Here is a 10,090-nt window from a genome sequence, read left to right as displayed (position 1 = left end):
AATTGGTTAGTTGGTTGGTTGATCAGTTGGTTGGTTGGTCAGTTAATTGGTTAGTTGGTTGATCGGTTGGTTGGTTGGTCAGTTAATTGGTTAGTTGGTTGGTTGATCAGTTGGTTGGTTGGTCAGTTAATTGGTTAGTTGGTTGATCGGTTGGTTGGTTGGTCAGTTAATTGGTTAGTTGGTTGATCAGTTAATTGGTTAGTTGGTTTGTTGATCAGTTGGTTGGTTGGTTGGTTGGTTGGTTGGTCAGTTAATTGGTTAGTTGGTTGGTTGATCAGTTGGTTGGTTGGTCAGTTAATTGGTTAGTTGGTTGATCGGTTGGTTGGTTGGTCAGTTAATTGGTTAGTTGGTTGGTTGATCAGTTGGTTGGTTGGTCAGTTAAGTGGTTAGTTGGTTGGTCAGTTAATTGGTTGGTTGATCAGTTGGTTGGTTGGTCAGTTAATTGGTTAGTTGGTTGGACTACTTTTATGATACTTTTCTGTCCTAGAAGCTTGACACTGTCATTCTGAATGGATGTTAGTTAGTTAGTTAGTTAGTTAGTTAGTTAGTTAGTTAGGCTACTTTTATGACACCTTTGATACTTTTAGGAGCCTGACTGTCACACCTAAGGAATGAATAGGTGTAGTTACTTAGTTCACCAATCAATTGTTTGCTTTCATTGTCGTGTGAATATTCTTCCAAATTTCTTCCATATTTAACAAGATTTTTGGATAAAATCTTTTTAAAAATCCTATATCAGTTAGGAGTAGAAGCTGGAGTCAGAACTGAACTGAGCTTTTTTTTTGGCCTAAGTCACTATTATAATCCATCTCTCTCTCTCCCTCTCTCTTTCTCGGCCTGGATGTGTTGGAGGAGAATCTGTTATTCCTGGAGAGCTCTTTCATCTGAAATTCTCATTCTTTATTCATTCGTTTACCGCCTCCTCCATCCATCAGGCGTCTGAAGTAGGAAAACACCTCGGGCTACCAGCACAATACTGCCCTTTTGCCCTTCTCCATCTCCCGTCTACTGTCAATCTATCCATCCTTTCCTCTCCTGATCTGTCACTCTTTCCCATATTGTTCTTTCCATCTGGCTCTGTCTGTCTCTGCTTCAACTTTTCAACTCTTTCTCACCTCTCCTCTCTGTTCCTTTTCTTACACCTTTTCTGTGCACTCGTCTCCCCTTCTTTCCCAACTTTCTCTGAATTGCAATTTATGAGTCATTCTCAATTCTGGATGGTGCGCAACCCTGATACAATAAAAGCCTGACTAACTTTTACTGGACAGGTTCATGTGCCGAATATAATAATGATGGGAGGGGCTTATGGGCCTGAATAAAATCCCTACTGGACGCCTCGACCTCGCCCTCGCCTCTCCTTCCAAATGGTGTCCCACAAGGCTGCACTCTTTGCTACCGCCAATAAGCAGAGGCCGGGTTAATGGCATGTGGTCATTGTGCGGTCTGTTTACACCGCTGGAGTGGTTGTGTCGCAGTCACAGGCGGCCTGGAGTGGTAATGTTTCTGAGTAAGACGGAGAGCCTGGCCAAGTCGAAGGACTCTGCTCATATGGTTTAGCCGGTTCAGTACACTTCACATAAAGCTTCTGTTCTTATGTTAATATATAGTATAGTATACTGTATAGATGGCATTTACCTCACAGTGCTAACAACCCCTGACGTCTTGGATGTACACAATATGTACAAAGTGTGGGTCGGTATTTAAAGGTGCTCTAAGCGATCCCGGGAGTCGTAACTTCTTGTTGACATTCGAATTGTTGTCAAACAAAACGGAGGCTAGCTAGACCCTCCCTCCTCCTCATCCCGTCTCCTCCCTCCTCCCCTCCCTTCCGGCATAAAGGAAAGTCAAAATAGTCACTACAAACAAAGTTAAGTTTTACTGATACTTCATTCAATGTGTAATGTCGCCAAGTTAGATAAATGCTTTTATATATTGCAGAACAGAATGCAGAAAAAGAGAAACATTGTCTTAAAATCGTTTCGCCACCTGAGGTTATAACTATAGCTCCCATACAAGGACGCAATAATAGCAAGATAACGTTAGCTTCGCGTTTCCCAGTGAGCATAAACAACGGCGGCGGCGTAAACAAAATTTAGTCAAAGTTGTCAATAGCCTATAAATGGACATTCAAATTCATAACAAACAGTGGGTGAAAACAGTCATTCAGACAAATTGCCGCCCTACTGTGAATTTGCTTGATCATTTACAATAGAGATTGATCGCTGCTAGAAACATAACTTACATGTTGTATTCACCAAAGTTAACGCTGACTGCATAGTTCTAGCTAATTACATCCTTGTGTTGGTTTGGCGAACATGAACGTCAGTTTAGAAAGAAAAATGGATTTACCTGTTCTGCAAAAACAGAGCAACTATGTCGGATTGGAAGCCCTTCTGCCGGCGGAGTTCTCGCCACCTTCGAAGGTTTTTCCGATGTAAATTCGGGACTTCACGCGTTCCTTATCCTTGTCCCTCTTCTTTGCAATTTGTTCATCGAAACGTCGTCTCTTTGGTCGTGTGTCGACCATAATTCAAACTTCCCTCTTCATGCTTCTCTCTCCTCCACACCCCCTTCATGTGTACCTGCACTAACCCCCCAAACCCCACCCTCCAATACTTCTTGTCAGTCATTGGCTGGAGCACTGTTTGTTATGTTTCGTGGTGCGGGTGAGCCCAGTTTGTTTTTGTTGCCGTTTGTGGAGCCTGTGGTGTCTAGAGAGACCGCGGTTTTTTTACAGTGTGTTCGGGGGACAGGCAGCTAGCGGATAGTGAGGAGATGTTTGCTGTATGTGACAAAAAATGTTTGGGCCTAAAAAACGCATCGCATCACTTAGAGCACCTTTAATATTATAAATATTGAAAAACCTTTGTCTTCTAAACTGGTACAGTGGCACAACCAATGTGCATAAACATCAAATGATATGATCGTTTCTTAAGGTATGAACTCTTATTGTCACTATTTATAATTAAATAAAATTAAATGTAAAAAAAACAACAACCAAAAAACCAATAATGGGTCATAGTTATAGTTTCTGCCTTAAATTAAGTACAATCTACTTGGTTGTTTAAAGGTCCCATATTGACAAAACTGAAATTTCCTGGCTTTTTTCATGATAACAGAGGTCTAGGGGTTATGTAACTACCATATAAGTTTCAAAACAGTCAATCCACAGACAAATGCACACAGCCTGCATAAAGTAGCTGTGCCTTTTCACGAGCCGTTGTGACTTCCGTATAAATGTGACGTCAGAACTACTCAGTCACCACCTTCAGTTTTCGCGTTCTGTGGGCATCTTTGCACATTTACCACAAGTACACCTTTTACAGAAAAAATTTACATTGTATAAGAAATTGTTGCACATCAACTTACTGTATCAGTAGAAAAGCAATAGTTACATAGCTTACTGCATTCTGTGTCTGTCTGCTAACGTTACATATAAAGCAGTTAAGTGTTTCAAAATCATGGTATAACTAGCTATTAACGTGCATATTTTGGAATTTGACAAAAAGTAGTCTGAGTTTGTTTACAGACAGTTTAAATTAGCGTTACGTTAAAGGAACACACCGACTTTTGGGGACTTTAGCTTATTCACAAGCTAGTCCCAAATAACAAGGTGTACAAATAACAAGGTCACATGAGAGCAAATCACTCCGCCCAAGTAGCAGTGCTTCGCCTTCTGAGAATATAGTTCCCAGTATGTGTACGGTTAGAAGATGGCTGTGTCTCATGTGACCTTGTTATTTGTACACGCTGTGACTATACAAATCTCAACATGTAAATAGGAAAATGTTGGCGTTATTTTGTCACTTATTGGGAGCTGTATGCTAGCTGGAGCCGTTTACCTCCAGTCTTTGTGCTAAGCTAGGCTAGCGGTGGGTGCGTCAGACAGAGGTACGGAACGCACAGAGATGAGAAGGGTATGTATGGACTTATCTAACTCTGGGGGATACGGTGAATAAGCTAAAGTCCCAAAAAGTCGGCGTGTTCCTTTAAATCTGCGTGCAGCATTGATGTAATGGTAATTATACTCTTACAATAACGCCGAAAGTAAGGAGGTGGTGGTTTGTCTCCTGTCGTCCAGCTCGAACATATAAGGCCAGATAAAATTTTCCTCAGCAATGTACATGTTTTATTTACCTTACTTGTGAGCATAACCAAGCCAGTGCAGGCTACAACATACATGACCCTAGTTTCCTGTGGTTGGCCTGGCTGTGTGTCACTCAGAAAACAACAGTCCAATCAGAAGAGAGACTCATGAATATTAATTAGACAGGCCAAAATCGACCTGTTCTAAGCAGAGCTCATGAGAAATGAGCTGTAAAAATATATTGGGATGATTTTTGGCACTTATACCACAAATATATATTCTTAAGGACATCAAAACCTAAAATAAAACTTCAGAAAGGTGTACAATATGATTTCAACTTCAAATGACATTAAACTGACATACAAATATGAGTTGAATCTTGTATAACAAAAAAGTTGAAAATTGCTTAACTTTTTTTGATGAGTAGAAGCAATGTAAAACATATGTTGTCGACTTATTAATCATTAAAAAAAAAAATCAGTGTTCATGTATTAATGTAATATGATCTGATTTAAAAAGTGATTTAGGCCCTGTGTCAAACAAAGCGTTTTTTCGCGCGGCTGGCGTATTTTTCCAGTTGTTTTCAATGGGAGCGATTTAGTTTAGTTTAATTTAATTTAGTTTAAATTAAATTAAATTAAATTAATTTCCTTTCCTGAGAAAATACGTTACATTGTATCGACATTTTAATATAGAATCAACACAGAAACAAAATATGAGTGAAAAGAAACACTAGTAACACTTTCACGGATATTCTGTATCATAACAAGCACAGCGTCTCAACTGAAAAAATGCTGCGCTACCAAAACGCTCTCAAGCGCGCATAGCTAGGCGTTTTCAGCTGGCTAAAAGCGCTTTAGTGGACACACCGCCTTATACTGTACATAACAAAAAAATATTTTTGGTGACATCCACCAAAACGGAAAGTTGTTTCAGAATCATTATATTTTGATGAAAAATTATGAAGTTGACATGTAGCTACTAATGAAATGTTCACAATAAGACCTGTAATTTTGATTAAAGGTGAAGAGGAAAACACTTTTCAGCTTTATGAAAGTAAATAGGGCCCTTTTTGGTTTCATGTCGACTTTAATACAAAGCCATACTGTTTATTTGTGCACTTTAAATCTCAGGAACTGTAATTATACACACCCCTGGTTACATATATAAATCCCAGGGGAAATTATAACGTTAATCCTTAAAAGTCTTATATTTTTGTAGCCTAACTTGAAGTTTCCATGCCTTCATTTTTCAGAATAGCAGTCTGTCAAAAGCAGTGCCCGAGGTTATTTTTACCGTCTGATATTTCCTTACCTGACACTCCGGTATGAGCGCGCGTGAGAGTGAATAAGTGACAACCGCAATCCAACAGAGCAGCTTGTGAATGTTTGCGATAGACTGTCCGAATATCAAATGTCATTTATAATTCTGTGTACACTCAAAGTTTCACTATACATACAATATTTAGTGTGATATATCAGCCAGAGCTGGAACAGAAGGCCCTCAAGGGCCCAACGGAGAACAGGTCATTGGGGGGAGAAGGGGAAGATGAAGAGAGACTTAAAAAATTACTTGACGGATGATAAATCAGTGAGAAGAGGGAGTGAATGTTGTGGTTGACAGTAAACAATATCTTCACTCCCACTAGTAGTCAACTTTGTTGCACGCCTAGACATGCCTGCATTGAATTCTCATGCAACTCGCTGTCGATGTGAATGTGCTCATGTCCTCATTAGGTAAAACTTTGCGTCACGCCTAACTCAGTCACTTTGTTCCTCTGTAATTAGCAGAGCGAAATCTCAAACGTGGCCACCGCGCACCACGTCTCCTTTTCAAGTGTTTGTCGATTGAAAGCCAAACTAAGGGAACATTATGATCTGAAATTTAATTTTACAGCTGCACTGTGGTATAGTACATTCAAGCTTTAGTTTCCTCACAATATGCGTTAAATGGCTGATGTCGAACGCTCTTGTAATTCTGATTTGTCTCTTTAATGCAAGGCTCCCAGCAGATGGAGTTATTTAGCTGGATTGTGATCTGTAATAGCCCATTGCACATACCCACAAACCATTTTTATGTGAACACTGTAATCCAACACTGTTGCAAACAATAAAGGTTAATGCTGGAATCAAACCAAAAGAGAACTAAATTGCTTGAAAGAGGAAAAACGATGGAGATCAATAAGGTGGAAGAGAAAGAGAGTCAAAATGGAGAAGGAATTCTTGCATCCTGTGTGTTTTTCCGGGACGGGTTAATGTTGTCTGTAACAGGCGGCATTCCCAGATGGAAGACTTTTAGCTGATGAACTTAATTGGCATGACATGGGCCGGGCATCATGCCAACTGGCCAGACCTCTCTGCAGCTGCGCACAAAGAGAGAACTTTCATCTCATTTATTTTCAAGATCCTTTCCTTGTCCAATTATGCTTTCAAAACAACAACTACAACAACAAACACTACATTATTCTGTAAAACCTCTTGAAAGTAAGAAATACTTCAGCTGAAATTAAAATTGTGTCATCCTTCACTCACTCTCATGCCGTTCCAAACCAGTATGATTTACTTTCTTCCGTGGAACACAAAAGAAGATATTTTGCAGAATGTTCAGTGCTCTTTTCCGTACAGATGAAGACTTGAGTTGTCGAGCTCCAAAATGTCTCAAACGCTTTATTGCACGCCTTACAAAGTCTCTAGATTAGGAACAAACCCAAATTTAAAGTCAGCATGAAATGAACATTTTCACCCTATTTTCTAAATGCACATTATTGATAATGTTTTGTAATGTTTTATGAAAAAGTCATAACTGGACCTTCCAGTGAAAACGTCAGACTTCTCTCTTGAGACGTATGCAGGATTCTCCAATCATTTAGTCTAACCCCGGATTTCCACCAACTGCGGAACGGCTGCGGATCCGCTCCGGGACGGCGGCGGAGTCAATAGGTTTCCATTAAAGTCAATGTGTGTATTTTCACTGACTGCGGAACGGTTGCGTTCCGACTCCATCCTAGCTCCGGCGATCCGCAGCCCTCCGGAGCAGATACGCAGATCTTCTATTTTTGCCGGATGCCGGAGAGCGCCACAGCAATTTAGCACTTATATCGTGCGATCATATGTGAATAAGCGAGATCTCGTGGGTCCTCGTGACTTCAGCTGTCAGTCATGGCCGCAGCCATTCCGCAACAAATCCGGACCTGGTGGGTATTGAAGGACGGTGGAGCACGGAGCCGACCCGCAGCCGTTCCGCAGTTGGTGGAAATCCGGGGTAAGCTTACGTTCATCCGCTTCCACTTTTGAGTGAAACGCCCACATCTCAAAATCAAATCCACATCCGATACACAGAATAATGTATATATAATCCGTTTCACAATCCGTTTTTATCGCCATCTGTAGCTGAAACCTAAAAATGCAAGATACTTGTAGAGTTGGGCTGTTTCGAAATCGCCCACTATTCCCTAAAACACTCCACTTATATAGCTCACTTGAGGTAGTGAATGAAAACAAGCGAGTGAATTCGGACACTGAGTGCACCGGAATGGCTACTGATTTGCATAGTTTGTGCTTGCTGTTTAATAATCATTTGAAACTTCGCAAACTGGCCGCTCCAGTAGTAATGAAAACTCTGCCATGTATAAACCTTAATTAAACAATTTAATAATCAAGTACAAAGGAATTTATACCTGTATGATATTACGCTGTACCCACATTGGACCAGCGGTTTGGATAATGGATGATTCGGCTGCGGGCGCCATCTTCTGGTGAGACTCAGGAATTCATTCGACACAACCATCTCAGTGCATTATGGGTATTCTCTAGCCGTTGAGCGTACATCGGTTGTACACTCGTCATTGCGGTGCATTGTGGGATTGAATGAGTGCACTTGATAACATCCACTATGCTTTCAGACACGGCTGTTCCCTCAAATATTGCCCCATTTAGGGTATAGGGGCGATTTCAGACACAGCCTTTTTTTTTTTTTTACTTACTGACATACCTTTAACTTAAAATTCCACAACCCGATTTCCGAAATATTAATGTACTATATAGTAGGCTTACCATTGTGATTTTAAAATGATTTTTAGTAGGGATGTACTCTAGGACTAAAGCCCAAACTATACTTCGGCTGTCCACATTCCGCGACGGTCCATCCACTGTCCGTTGTTACACAAAGTTGAGATGTTGTTGTTAAAAAAAATTTTTGGGGTACCTCATGTACAAATTATTATTGCAGACCAGAATAAACTTCAGATCTGGATCGTTTGTGGTTGTGTTAGTAACTTGTGTGTGTTGACTTTGTTTGCTGCATGCTGTGTCGTGTCCTCAGACTGAAACATGTGCCTATAATAAATCGCATAAATCCTCTTCTCTGCCTGTTAATTCACTTCCCCTATGAGTTTAAGTCGAGCTGTTTTTTAGGCCATTTAAACCACAAAATTCCCTCTGGATTCTCAAAACACGCTATCTGGAATTTTTCAGTGTTTACTCGCACTGTCTGGCCCTCAGGCAGAGCGCATACACTTTCTCTCTTCATCTTTCTTTTCCTCTCTCTCATTCTGTTGATTATTTCACAAACCCTGTTTTCCTTCACAAGCTCTTTCCATTCTCACACACACACTACATCTGGTCACAAGAACCTTTGTTCTTCACAGTGCGTTTTACACTTACATAATGCACCAATGCAAGCCAAAGAGAAAGAGAGATGAGAAATTAGAAACACAGCAGAGATTGAGTGTCCATTGACATTCAGCATCCATTTTTGTTCACTACAGTCACATGAAATAATAAATGTTTCTAGTCATATTGTGCATGTTGTTGTAAAGAATAAATGTTTGTCTCAAACGTAATATAACTTGCTCTGCCTTTAAACGACTTTCCTTTTGTGATGATGTCACCTAGGCCATTGGTTCATGATAATTAGCCAAAACTATATGATAGTTTTTGGCTACTGTTGTAGGTAACATAACGTATGTGTGACCTTAGCACTCACAGTCCAATCAATTTCCATTGGATAAAGTCCTATTTTCTTCCCCTCGTTAAATATCCTGTTTTACCTTTATATACATCCTATTACAGAAGTACATGGGTTACAAATGCTATTTTATGATGATTTTAATACATATTGACGCACGTTCACTTTCATTTGTAGTCTCCGACATGATACAATTTGCAAATGTGTCTCACAATGTCAAAATCTTCCACTCAGCTCCATCACCCTCTAGGACAGCAAAAGATCGGTCATAATTCATGTAGAACGTCCTCTATTTCCTGTAACTGCAAGGTTAGACAGTATAGCTAGTGGATATCATTATGTGCTGCATTCAAGTCCTCAAGGGAAATTAGTATTTACGAGTTTGCAAGTTGTAATTACGACGTCAGATGTGTTCACATCACAAAATGGCGATTCTACAAAAAAATACAGCAAGGTTTTTAATCACGTTTGCTTCAGAAGCGAGGAAACATAGTTAGATTTAGGACTTTATGGTTTATTCATAGGGTTCGTTTTCATTGAGGCAAAAATGCATGATGGGAGATTTGACAGAGCAACTTTTCTTTTGCTTAGAAGTTGTTTGTGGCATGATGGATTTCAATAACAATTGCAAAGGCCGCAAGAAAAGTAATTTTGAATTCAGAACTGCATACTTGTATACTACTCATACTACTTTTACCATTTCTTACTATGGTAGAAATAGTAGTATGCAAGTGTGTCATTGTCTATTGTCAGTAGTGTATCGATGTATGAAGCACGGCTCACACAGAAGTCACTTTCAAACAAAGCAGCTTTCTGTTGGTCAACTCGGCGAGTCCGGGTGACATACTTGAACCCATTCCGAAATCTGTGCCCTCATGCGAAAATTCCCGATCGCGCAAGTTCCTTCTAAAATGCGGCGAACACCGGTAAAAACAGTCGCATCCAGGGCAGTGCACAGGGCCCTGCAGCGGACGGACCTGAGGGGGGCACCCCTGGAACACGATCGCAAACAGTACCCACCCCCCTGGGACGGGGGAC

This window comes from Leuciscus leuciscus (genome assembly GCF_965113295.1).
Source record: "Leuciscus leuciscus genome assembly, chromosome: 15".
In the NCBI taxonomy this organism is placed as follows: Eukaryota; Metazoa; Chordata; class Actinopteri; order Cypriniformes; family Leuciscidae; genus Leuciscus; species Leuciscus leuciscus.
The sequence above is the reverse complement of the archived record's forward strand: the minus strand, read 5'-3'. Positions refer to the sequence as shown.